General features: G+C 47.7%; 1 protein-coding gene across 5 annotated transcripts in view; it reads left to right on the forward strand.

Annotated features, from left to right (window-relative positions):
* The window catches only part of SOX1 (SRY-box transcription factor 1), a 703,575-nt gene that overhangs the window by 313,235 nt on the left and 377,953 nt on the right, over positions 1 to 12,387 (forward strand). For all 5 annotated transcript variants that reach the window (XR_013520430.1, XR_013520417.1, XR_013520424.1 and 2 more), the window contains exon 2: positions 1,167 to 1,283. The gene's annotated coding sequence lies outside the window, so the exon portion shown is untranslated. The remainder of the gene's footprint in view (positions 1 to 1,166; positions 1,284 to 12,387) is intronic.

Genomic DNA, 12,387 nt, shown 5'->3' on the forward strand with positions numbered 1-12,387 from the left:
ACGGGAGTTTCCGCCTGCCACCCTGGGTTTCCCGGGTCCTGTGTTGGCCTCCCTGCTGCTTCCTACTGGTTTCACCTTCAGTTATTTGCCTGCTTCTCTGTGCCCAAAGCTTCTCATCCTAACTCCACTGTAATGCGTGGATGTAAGGGCAGGACATCCACTGGTCCCCACCGTGGGCCACCTTGCTGGGCACTATCACATGTACCACTGCGACGAGAGGGAACTCTCAGTGTACTTGTCTGTTCTCACACTGCTCCAGAAACTGAGTGATTTACAAAGAAAAGAGGTTTCATTGACTCACAGTTCTGCAGACGTGTGGGAGGCATGGCTGGGGAGGTCTCAGGAAACTTTAATCATGGCAGAAAGTGAAGAGGGAGTAGGCACATCTTCATGTGGCTGGAGCAGGGGGAAGAGAGAGAAGGGGGAGGGGCCACACACTTTTAAACAGCCAGATGTCGTGAGAACTCGCTCAGTATCACGAGAGCAGCAAGGGGAATCTGCCCTCATGATCCCATCACCTCCCTGCAGGCCCCTCCTCCAACGCTGGGGATTACAATTAGGCATGAGACTGCGGGGGGGCCACAGATCCAAACCATATCCCTGAATAACTGGTATATTTCATGGGGATAGAGGTAACCCATCAGCCCAGCTAGAGCCCAAGGGAGCACCCCCAGCACGCTCTGGAATTAAGCTGAGAGGGAACGGGCTTGCAGCTCAACCCTCTGTGTTCCGATTCACAGTCTAAGTCACATCTCAATATGCTGCGCCCTGGCCCAAAGTGCGTATGGAGAGGCTTCCTCATTGTTTTTTTTAAATGTTAAATATGATCATTCTAATTGGAAAAAATAAATGCATGTGGATTGTAGGAAAGTGCATATTTAGAGGGAAAACAGAGATCATACCGTATGTAAAATCTCGTATTCTGCATTTTTCACTTAGCATTACATTGTGAGAATTTTTCCATATCATTAAGTTCTTCTCTAAGATGATTTTGAATATTATGCAATGGTCCTTGAAAAATACGCATGGTTATTAATTTTAAGTTGACTTATTTTAAACTATTCTCTTGATGAATGCTGAATGTTTTCCCCAGGCTTAATAATTTTTAAATTATAATTTATATTCTTGGTAAAATCCTTCATATCTATTTCTGATTGTTTCAATAGAGGGGAGAGCGATAAAGCAGAATGGCGGAGCCAAAGCAGGTAACCCTTGAGGCATCTGAGACACGCTGGAAATCTGCACTCTGGAAATTTCACACAAGTGACACACTCGTGGACAAGGTAAGAGACCGGTTCTTGATGCTTATTTCCACTTGGCAATTGGAGTATTGTGAATTTCTGGTCTTTGCCATTTTGACCGTTGAAACGATGGCAGCTGGTAGCAGGCTGTGTGTGTGTGGCTGCAGTGAGGCTGCACTGCTGTCTTTTGGGAACTGGCTGTCTGTCCGTCTACCTTTCTGAGCTGCCTGTTTGTATCCACAGACCACTGTCCTTCGGTAGAGATCCTTTTTTGCTATTGCTTTACAAGTGCTCTTTACATATTGAGATATTTAATAGCCTTTGGGTACAGCATCTATTTTAAATGTTTTCCCCAATTTGTCATTTACCCTTGTCTATTTTTTACTATTAAAAGATAAAAAAATGTTAGGTTGTCAAATCCATCAAACTTTTCCTTAGTGTTTCATCTTTGATGTCATGTTTACCAGATCTGTCTTCACACCAGATCTCTACACGTATGACATTTTCTTTCTGTGGTTCTTTAAGATTTTCTTGTTCTTCGTCTGGAGTTTATTTAAATGCATGACGTGAGTACAAGTGCCAAAATGTATTTATGTATCGTTCATAATTAATTATGGCAGCAGAATTGATTGAATAGTTGTCTTTCTCCACTGATTTAAAATACGTTCTTACGTTAAAGAATAATACATGGTTTGGTTCTATTTCCACCTCTCTGTCTATGCCACGGAACTGTCTCTTCACCTGTCAGTGCCACACATCTGAGGTGGTACAACCTGATACAGCATGTTTTCAAGTGAAGCAGAAGGATATCTCTTCATTGTTTTTCTTACTCATTTGTACTTCCGTATCCAGTTTAATATAACTTAGTTAAGTTTGCAAAATTGTGTTGACTTTTTACTGGAATTTCATTCAATTTATTAAATAATTTAGGGTGAATTGACGTCTTTCAATATATGTAATGACTTTAGGATTATGATATGCTTATTTACTTCATATCTGTTTCCTCTGTAAATATTTGCTTGATAAAGATATTTTTTCATAACATTTATTTCAATATATTTCTTATTTTGTGGTTATTCTGAAGTTTTTTCCTTATTGAAAATATATAAGGATTATATCAATTTTTGTATATGTATTCTGCTAATTGCCATCTAAATTGACAAAATAGTTAACTTTATTTTGTAAGTTATTTATTAAGAGAGAAGTAGAGGAGAAAATCTTACTATTAAAAATAATAATTTCACCTTACAAAGTTTTAGTTTATACTTCTCTCCTTGAAATGCTTCAGCTCATCAGGTCATCATCACTAATATGAATGGAAAAGTAGTTTTAAAGAGGTTTCGGGGCCTCCGCTATGCACAGGGCATCCTTTCAACCCTCCTGCGCCCTTGGGGTGCGCTTTTGTTAGCTGTATTTCCTGTTCATTCAGATATGTGTTCTGATATTCTTGTGTGGAACGTGACCTTACCTTGAAGGGGGAATGAGAGAGAGGGACAGAGAGGGAAGGAGAGAGAGGAGCTGGATACATTTGATTAATGTTACTGTTTGTTTAGGGCAAAGGGGAGTGATGGGTCCTTATTGTCATGTTCGTGGAGAACTCTCTGCGTCGCACATAGCACAGCCTTTCCTAAAGCAAAGATGAAAACGATAGGGTTTCCTTTAGTCTCCAAGGCATCGATGTGCCCAGAGCACGTGCTTGTCTTTTGGTTTTGAGCTGGAAGTTGTCTTTGTTAATTGAAAACTTCCTAACATTGTTAAAGCAGCGTTTTAGGGCAGGTGGACCCGAGCACTGACCTGGAGCCTGGGCACCAGAGTTGATTGTTTTTCCTAAATTGGCAACTCTGTGTGAAGCACCGTGTCCCCGTCTGGCACATAGCCGGGGGCCCATAGCTCCTGGCTGTGGGGTGGCCTCTCCTGGCGCTTGCTGCCTTCCCGGCACGTGGTGGGACTGCAATGCCTGGCCCTCTTTAGGCGAGGTGGGCTGGATGGCAGGTGTTGCTGCCATGTGGAAGACTTGCTTGCTGGCCCGAGGCCCTCAAGGACTCTGCTCTCCTCTGGGGGAAGCTGGCGATGCTTGGAAGGCCACTGCTTCATGGGCCTGGGGTAAACAGCCCCCACCCCACTCCAATGAGATCCTGTGGGCACATGCCGTGGGCAAAGCCGAGCCTCCCTGTGGTGCTCCCTGGGGTGCTGATTGTCATGGAGGCAGCCAACTGCCTGTCTGACTGGTGCGTGAAGTTGTATCAGATATTTTAACCAAATCCACAAAAGCCCCAATCCAGGGAAGTCCCGATTCACCTTATTGGAGGTAGAGCTCCCATTACTTTCTCAGCAAGGTGGACAGAGTGTCCCCTGAAGATGTCTTTGCTTTGACTCCCGGAACCTGTGAAAATGTTGTGTTACCTGGCAAATGTGGCTCTGCAGACGTGAGTCAGGTTAGGAGCACAAGATGAGGACACTCCCCCGGATGCTGCAGTAGGCCCATTAGAAGCATGGGAGCCCCAACCATCACCTGGAGAGTGGAGGCAGAAGGGGAGCTCAGAGACAGGAGGATCAGGACTAGAACCATTGTTCCTGGCTTGGAGGATGCAGGAGGCTGTGGCCAGGGGATTGGGCAGCTGCAGGTGCTGAGCTCAGCCCCAAGGACGGCCAGCAAGGAAATGGGGCATCAGACCCATACCTGCAGCGGCAGCACACTGCCAGCCACCCCAGTGGACCTGGAAGCGAATTCTCACCTTGAGGTTCTGGGCCAGCCTACCAGGCCTCGATCTCCACCTGGGGAGACTCAGAGCAGAGAGACCATCTGAGCTGTCAGACTTCCCACCTCTAGAAGCGTGCGGTGACCAGTCTGCCTTGCTCTAAGGTACTGCTTGTGGGATGTGCAACAGCACCTACAGGAAACAGGAGCCGGCAGCCATCAGCGCTGATCACTACACCACCCGTCCTTGTCCTTTAAAGCCAAGAGGCAGGACAGCCCCATAATTAGGTTTTCTCTCCTGAGGAGACAATTTTGGCTGCTGGGTGGCAGATGGAGGGGGCATTGCAGATGGAAAGACTGGCTGGGAGGGGACCGAGGAGCCCAGGGCAAGTCCAGGGGTCGGGGTCCAGTGGTAGCAGCAGAGAAGGAGCAGGACGAGCAAAATCACCACCTGTCCTGGCAGGAGAGGTGGCAGCAGGTGGTGGCCAGTGGGACTCAGGGAGTCAGCCCCCTTACCCCCAGCACTCACTTTCACGCTGACACTCTGGTTCCAGACACATCAACCCAGGAGGTCATTTTCTTGGGTCCACCTTGCATGGGTCACTGAGGTTAGAAGGACCTAGAGCCCAAATGAGGGTCAGGCACCCATTTAGGCTGCGTCTTGAGGGAAACCGCAAAGGGGCTGGACTTTAGAGAAAATGTTCCAATCAACAGAGTGAGAAGAAAGCGTTCTGGCCATGGGCAGACTCTGCCCAAGTGAGGCGTGGGACGAGAAGCTGCACTGACTTCTGCTGGGAAGTTTTACTCTCCCCTGAGGGGTCCCCGATCCACCCAACTGCACATGCTCCCTCCTCTCTGTGCTCTGGTGTCGCTGGCCCACCTCTATGTGCCCCCCCCACCCCCTGTTCAGGTGAAATCAGTTGAGCCTGCAGCCCTTAAGCCCCTTCCTACAGGACACCTGCATGTGCAGCGCAGATGGCCTTGCCTTCCTCTCTTCTCAGAGCCTTGCACTGGGTGTGCGCACACTGCCTGCAGATTGGTGGCCCCACTTCCTTCCTGCCACGGCTTCTGTGGACCCCTCTGCCCAGAATGCCGTTCCCTCCACAGGGCAAGCGCAGCACAATACTGAGCTCTGATGTCGTACTGTCCCTCCCAGGAAGCCTTCCTTGGCACCCCAGCCCCGCAAGGGTTCCAGCCTGGCCTGCAGCTGGATGTAGCCACCCCAGTAGCCTAGGCAAGGCAAGCCGACGGCCACCCAGCCAGCCCACATCTTTGTGAAAAATAATCCTTCTCAGTGGCTCTGTTTTGAGGATGGGTTGTTATGGTGCAAATCCTAACCAGCACGGTGGGCTCACCTCTGGAGAGAGAACCATATGGATGAGCTGATGACCGGGACCGTCTGAGCTGCTGGAATCGTGGCAAGTTGACATCATTGACTTTCTAGCAGCTTCTCTCCTACCAGCTGATGCCCCTGGCTCCATCAGAAGCACAACTGAATCAGAAACACAGAACTTGGCAGCCAGGTGTCTCTCCAGATGTGTGTGGAGCTACAGGTGAGACTTTAGACGGCGCCGACCTTGCTGGTGGAGCACCAGGCACGCTCTGTGACTCCATGACGAGCATCTCTCTGCAGTCTATATGCGACTGGGCTGCAAAGCTCCACGGCAGCCAGGTGCTGTGCAGAGGCACTGCGCTGGGACACTGGAGCACCCTGGCCCGGACCATCCTTGTTCTCAAGGCTGAAGGCTGTGGGAATTCTGGCACAGCAGGCCACATCTTCAGCCTTGCGGAGCCGGAAGGGAAGGTGTGTGTCGCATCCAGCTCTTTCCACCTATTCCTCCTAGAGAACCCCCTGCCTGAGCTGGGTTCAGGCAGGTCCGGGGAGAGCCATGGGTTCTCTGCTCTTAGAAGCAATCACACTGTTAATGCCAATTAATAGCTGATTAGCTTAACAGTGCTTGCAAAGGCCCTGAAGGTCCATTTCCATTCTGCCAACACTTACATCAGTAATAGTGTCAGCTCTGCAGCCCAGAGGATGAATGAGGCCCTGGGGAGTTCAAGCCCTAATGGGGAGAGTTAATTTGTTATGCTCAGTTAGCCTCTTTGCATTAGAAAGGTAGATGAATGTGTGCATGTTTAAAAGCTACCTAAGCACATCTACCTTGGGAAAGGAAGGCCTTGCTTACACCGGCCTTTTCCAGAAGAGTTTTAAATTTGGACCCAAGGCTGCACCCAGCTCTGGAACCTAGAGTGTGAGTCTGTGCTAAGCTTGTTCAGTGTGATGAGCTACCTAAGCAGGTCACAGGCCACATGACGTCACACTGACCCAGGACTTGAGGGCAGGGGAAATCCAGCCTCAGGACAGCAGCAGTGGAGGCGGGTGTGGGGTACGGGGTTGCTGATTTGTCTTCTTAGCATTGGAACAAAGACGTTTTTTGTTTCCATGTGCTGCTGGATCTGGATCCCATGCTCTGAAGAGCTGAGGTGCTCCAGGGTGAACCCCTGTACTGGCCGTTGGGGGCGTACCCATCCAGATCCCATCCCCCTTCAGGAGAGCAACAGAGTGGCCAGTGCCGTGGCCCCACACGGAAGTTATTCAGGTTGGAGAAGACAGTTCCCTCCAGCTTCATCGTGAGGCGTCCCCCGTCAGCATGCTCAGGTGCTGGTCCTGCTGGCCTCTGCCCCCACAGTGTCAGTCACCTCTTTCAGCAGGTGAGGCGGGTGGCAGGTGGCCAGCCTTCTCTCAGCAGCACTCCCGAGGTGATGTGGCTTTGCTGCTCTGGGAGACCCGCCCACTAGCTTCCTGCTTCCTCTGGTGGCTGGCTGCATGTGTATTTTCATCTTTGTGAAGCTCCTCGTTACGTCCATTCCCTGGGGCTGCTGTCACAAACCAGCACAGACTGGACAGTGGGCTCTCATCTTCGGTAGTTCTGGAGGCTGGAAGTCCCAGACCAGGGGGTTGGCAGGGCTGTCGTGCAGGAGAGGACCCTTGCTACGTCTTCCTACCTCCGTGCTGGGGCAGGCCTTGGAATTCCCTGCCTTGCAGAAACCTCACCCCGGCATCCACCTCCATCTTCACAGGCATTCTCTCTGTGTAGCTCTGTCTCTTCTCCTCTTCTTACATGGAGAGGCCATACTAGACGCAAGGCCCCCACCCCAGTGCAACCGCACCTCAACTCATTACATCTGCAAATACCCCACTTCCAGATAATGTTGCTGTCTTAGGGCCTTTGTGCTGCTGTCACAGAATGCCGAGGACTGAGTGATTTACAAAGAAAGACGCTTCTTTTCACACAGTTCTGGAGGCTGGAAGTCCAAGATCCAGGCGTGAGTACCTGGTGTCTGGTGGGGGCCTTCTTGCTGCGTCCTCATGTGTTGATGAGGAATGGAGATGAGCTCCTGGTCAAGCCCTTTGGTAAGGACACCCGATCCCTGCAGGAGGAAAGAGCCCCTGGGCCAAACTGCCTCTGAAAGGGCCTGCCTCCCTAACACCGTCACCTTGCCAGCACCGCCATTGGAGGAGGAGGAGACATACTCACACCGTAGCAGTGGCATTCACAGGAACCAGGAAGGACATGGGTGTGGGAAGACATGACTCAGCCAGCCCAGTGTACTCTTCAGGCTGTTGCTTTAGGTCAGCTGTGCACTTAACCTTTCTTCTGTGACTGGGTTGTGGGGGATGGATGACACTTTGGGGAGTGGAGTGGGGGATGGGTCCACACTGTTTGGCTCTCCCTCCCTCCTACTGCCTCCCCACTGCTTTGCCTTGTCTTTCCACGGTGGCCCTGATTGTCTCGGCCCTGCACCTGCATACTCCTTCCAGCCTTCTGTTGCCACCCTGGCCTTATTGTGTGGATCAAATGAACGATTTTCTGAATGATCAGCATTTTCTGCTGAGATGAATTAGTCAACTAGTTATGGCAGGGAGTATGCAGCAAAAGAGAAATTAACTAACACCCTAAACCAACACCTTATGTAGGTAACAGCTATCCCCTCCTTAAACCAACACCTTATGTAGGTAACAGCTATTTCCTCCCTACACCAACACCTTATGGAGGTAACAGCTATCCCCTCCTTAAACCAACACCTTACGTAGGTAACAGCTATCCCCTCCCTAAACCAACACCTTATGGAGGTAACAGCTATCCCTCCTTAAACCAACACCTTATGTAGGTAACAGCTATCCCCTCCCTAAACCAACACCTTATGGAGGTAACAGCTATCCCCTCCCTAAACCAACACCTTATGTAGGTAACAGCTATCCCCTCCCTACACCAACACCTTATGGAGGTAACAGCTATCCCCTCCCTAAACCAACACCTTATGGAGGTAACAGCTATACCCTCCCTAAACCAACACCTAATGGAGGTAACAGCTGTACCCTCCCTAAACCAACACCTTATGGAGGTAACAGCTATCCCCTCCCTAAACCAACACCTTATGGAGGTAACAGCTATCCCCTCCCTAAACCAACACCTTATGGAGGTAACAGCTATCCCCTCCCTACACCAACACCTTATGGAGGTAACAGCTATCCCCTCCCTAAACCAACACCTTATGGAGGTAACAGCTATACCCTCCCTAAACCAACACCTAATGGAGGTAACAGCTGTACCCTCCCTAAACCAACACCTTATGTAGGTAACAGCTAAACCCTCCCTAAACCAACACCTTATGTAGGTAACAGCTATCCCCTCCCTACACCAACACCTTATGGAGGTAACAGCTATCCCCTCCCTAAACCAACACCTTATGGAGGTAACAGCTATCCCCTCCCTACACCAACACCTTATGGAGGTAACAGCTATCCCCTCCCTAAACCAACACCTTATGGAGATAACAGCTATACCCTCCCTAAACCAACACCTAATGGAGGTAACAGCTGTACCCTCCCTAAACCAACACCTTATGTAGGTAACAGCTAAACCCTCCCTAAACCAACACCTTATGGAGGTAACAGCTATCCCCTCCCTACACCAACACCTTATGGAGGTAACAGCTATTCCCTCCCTAAACCAACACCTTATGGAGGTAACAGCTATCCCCTAAATGTGCATCAACAGTAGTTAAGGCAGCTAATTCCTATAAACCCCCAAATAAGTTGTGGCTATCATGAATTGTTCCCAGCCCCATAACAGATGGCTAGACATTGTTCCAGGTGGGACAGTTCTCCAGGTGGTGACTCAGGGATCCAAACTTCTTCTGTCCTGTGATCTGCCATTCCCCATAGGTTGCTCCTAAGGGCACCAAGATGTTGCCTCTCTTCCAGTCAAATGGAAAGAGGGAAAATTCATGGAGGGGCCATTGGGAAGGTGCAAGTCACTTACTTTGATGTTCTGTTATACCTGCTCTGGAAATCCCTGTACCAGGCGCTGGAGAGGTGGTGTTGAGCAAGATAGATCTTACCTGGTCCTCATGGACTTACAGTGTTGCTGGGTTCATGTCACAGTCCAGTTGCTCAAGTCAAAATTCCATGAATGCCAGTTTTCTCTCATTTTTTCTCAGTCTAGTTTCTAGCTGGAATTTGTATATCCAGCTGAAATCTTAATCACAATAGCATTAAGTTTAACATATTCTTTCTCTCAGTGTCTCTTCAGTCCATTTTCTTGTTCACCAGAATGACTGTAGCAGCCTCACAGCTGATCTTGCCTCTTGATTGGCTGTCTTCAACTCTGCACCATCTCACCAGCAGAGCCACACTAGTAAACTGTAAAGCAGATTGGGCTCTGGTTTCCTGTGCAAGGATTTTCCTGGTGCTTACCAGACAAGGTCCAAATTCCTTTGATTCCTTAGGATGGACTAGGAGATCCTCTGGAGGCAGGCCTCTGTCAGTGTCTGCATCCTTGTCCCTCAACACCCCCTCACCTCTCTTCTTCCAGCCCGTACACAGTGCACCCATTTCCACAGAAACACTCTGGGATGCACTACCTTGCTTGTTACCTTTGTGCCCTCAAAGACGGTCCCTCTCTCTTACCTTCTTCTTGAGCTCCAATTAAGTCTTTACTTTTAGTTATTATTATTATTATTTTGGAGATGGAGGCTCACTCTGTCACCCAGGCTGGAGTGCCGTGGCATAATATCAGTTTACTGCAACCTCCGCCTCCTGGGTTCAAGAAATTCTCCTGCCTCAGTCTCCCAGGTAGCTGAGACTACAGGTGCACACCACCATGCCCAGCTAAATTTTTTGTATTTTAGTAGAGACCGCATTTCACCATGTTGCCCAGGCCAATCTCGAGCTCCTGAGCTCAGGCAATCCACCTGCCTTGGTCTCCCAAAGTGCTAGGATTATAGGCATGAGCCACCATGCACAGCCTGGTTTTTATTTTTATCAAATATTAAGCATGCATATAGTTAAAGAGTTAGGCCATTCTCCAGCATTTGCACAAATCACAAAAGTCCCTTGCTTCTCCTACTTTCATTTATCCCTCCTCAGACACAAGCACTTTAAACTTTTCTCTCTGATTCTTTTGGTATTACCTCCACATTTCTATAAAAGTGTTTAGATTGCTACTCCTTAGGGTTTTTGTTTTAGGCATTTATTTGTTGAGTTCATACTATGGAAAAGCGAATTAGCTTTCTTCCACCATCCACCACCATCCTCCCAGTATTACAGTGCTACCTTATTTTAGAAATGTTTACATGGCTGTATCTATGTAATATAATTCACATGTAGTACATGCAGTGTGCCATGATTGCATTTCCTTCATGTACAAAGTTCCTAGAATTAATGATTGTTTTTTAATCCCTTTGTTTTCTATGTACTTATAACTAATTACAATCCAAACTCTAATGATCTAATTCTTCAGTATTTCCATGTGGCCCGGTATTTTATCATTTTCATCTTGAAGAATCTCTCCTTGAGCCTCTAAGCTTTTCTCATCTAGACTTGTTTCCGGTTTCTCCTTTGGCACGTATAGCTTCCTGGGATCTCACACCACATTATCTAGTTATTCCCTTTGCCTTTCTCTTGTATTGGATCACTTATTTGCTGGAATATGTGTTTGTCCCTTTTCTGATTCAGTTACTCTTTTTGTTGGAGCACATCCTTTGGTAGCTTTCTGATAAGATGTGCACAAGAGGTAAATTTTTTGAGAACTTGTATATATGAAAGCGATCTTTATCTTCTTTTAAATTTGAGATTTGGGATAGATGTGGAAGTCCCCACAGAAAACAATTTTCATCCAGGGTTGTGAAGCCATTTCTCTACTGTCCTCTAGCTTCCTTAATTGCTGTTGAAAAGGATGATGTTGTTCTTATCCTTATGTCTTTTTCCTGTGTTCAGGAACTGCACCGAGCAATATTCTGATGCAGATCTGTATTCATCTATTGTTCTGGGCAATTGATGGGCTTCTTTAATTTGGAAAATTATGTCCTAGAAATTTTCTGGAATTCTATTGATTATTTCCTCCTCTTTGCTTTCTCTGTTACCTCTCTGAACTCCTGTCATTTGGTCACTGGACTTCCTGTACTAGTGCTGTGATGGTATCATCTTCCCTTCCCTTTTTCTATTTCTGTACTCCTATTTCTATTTTCTATTTCTTTGTTTATTTGCTCTATTTTTTAAGAGGTTCATTTCACTTTATTTTCCACTCTCAGTTTTGAGATTTTCATTTCTGCCATCATGTGTTTAACTTCAGTCCAAATGGTCCCTTTTTTGTAGCTTTCTGTTCTTGTTTCTTTGATGTAATATTGTCTCTTATCTCAAGTATCTAAAGATACTACTGATAGTTTCTATAACGTTTTCTTCTTCCCAGGTGGTCTCTGATTTACCTGAGCAGATGTCTTTCTGCTTGTTTATTCCTATGTCTGCAGTTTGCATGCAAGCTTTCACTCCTGTGTCTGATGCCATTTGGTTCCTTGCTCATATTTAAGAAGAAAGCACTAGAGTGTCAACTGGGTGCTCTGGACCAGGTTTGGATGGTTGTGAGATTTACTATCGGGAAGTCAACTTCTCCTGTAAGTTAAGGGGCTTCAATGTCAGTAATTTTAGGTCACTTTTCTTTCTGGAGTCAGATGCTACAAGCTTTCAACTAGACTGCGTAATGCCTGGCAGCTTTGTTATGAGGAGCACGCAAGGGAAAGAGTTGACGACATCAACGTTCACTGATTGTTTCCTGCTTCCATGGTGGTGCCCCTACGATCAACTGTACTGCAGTCCCCTGCTTTATCCCGCAGAGGTCACATCTCTGGCCTCCTGCTGGGTGGTGGGGAGGGCATCCTCCCACCTGCATGCATTGAGAATGGAGACCTAGGACTCTGACACTTCTAAAGAGATTTTTGATCCATCTGCCTGCTTTGATTCCAGTTTGATTTACAGCTCTCAAAGGTCCCTGGCACTGGCATCATGGCCTTGAGAGCCTGTCCTGTGGAGTCAGCTATATCAGCTCTCCCTGCTGCTGGCCCAGATGCAGCCTTCCCTGGTCTTCCAAATTCATTGTTAATCATCTA

Source organism: Callithrix jacchus, chromosome 1, assembly GCF_049354715.1.
Source record: "Callithrix jacchus isolate 240 chromosome 1, calJac240_pri, whole genome shotgun sequence".
Lineage (NCBI taxonomy): Eukaryota > Metazoa > Chordata > Mammalia > Primates > Cebidae > Callithrix > Callithrix jacchus.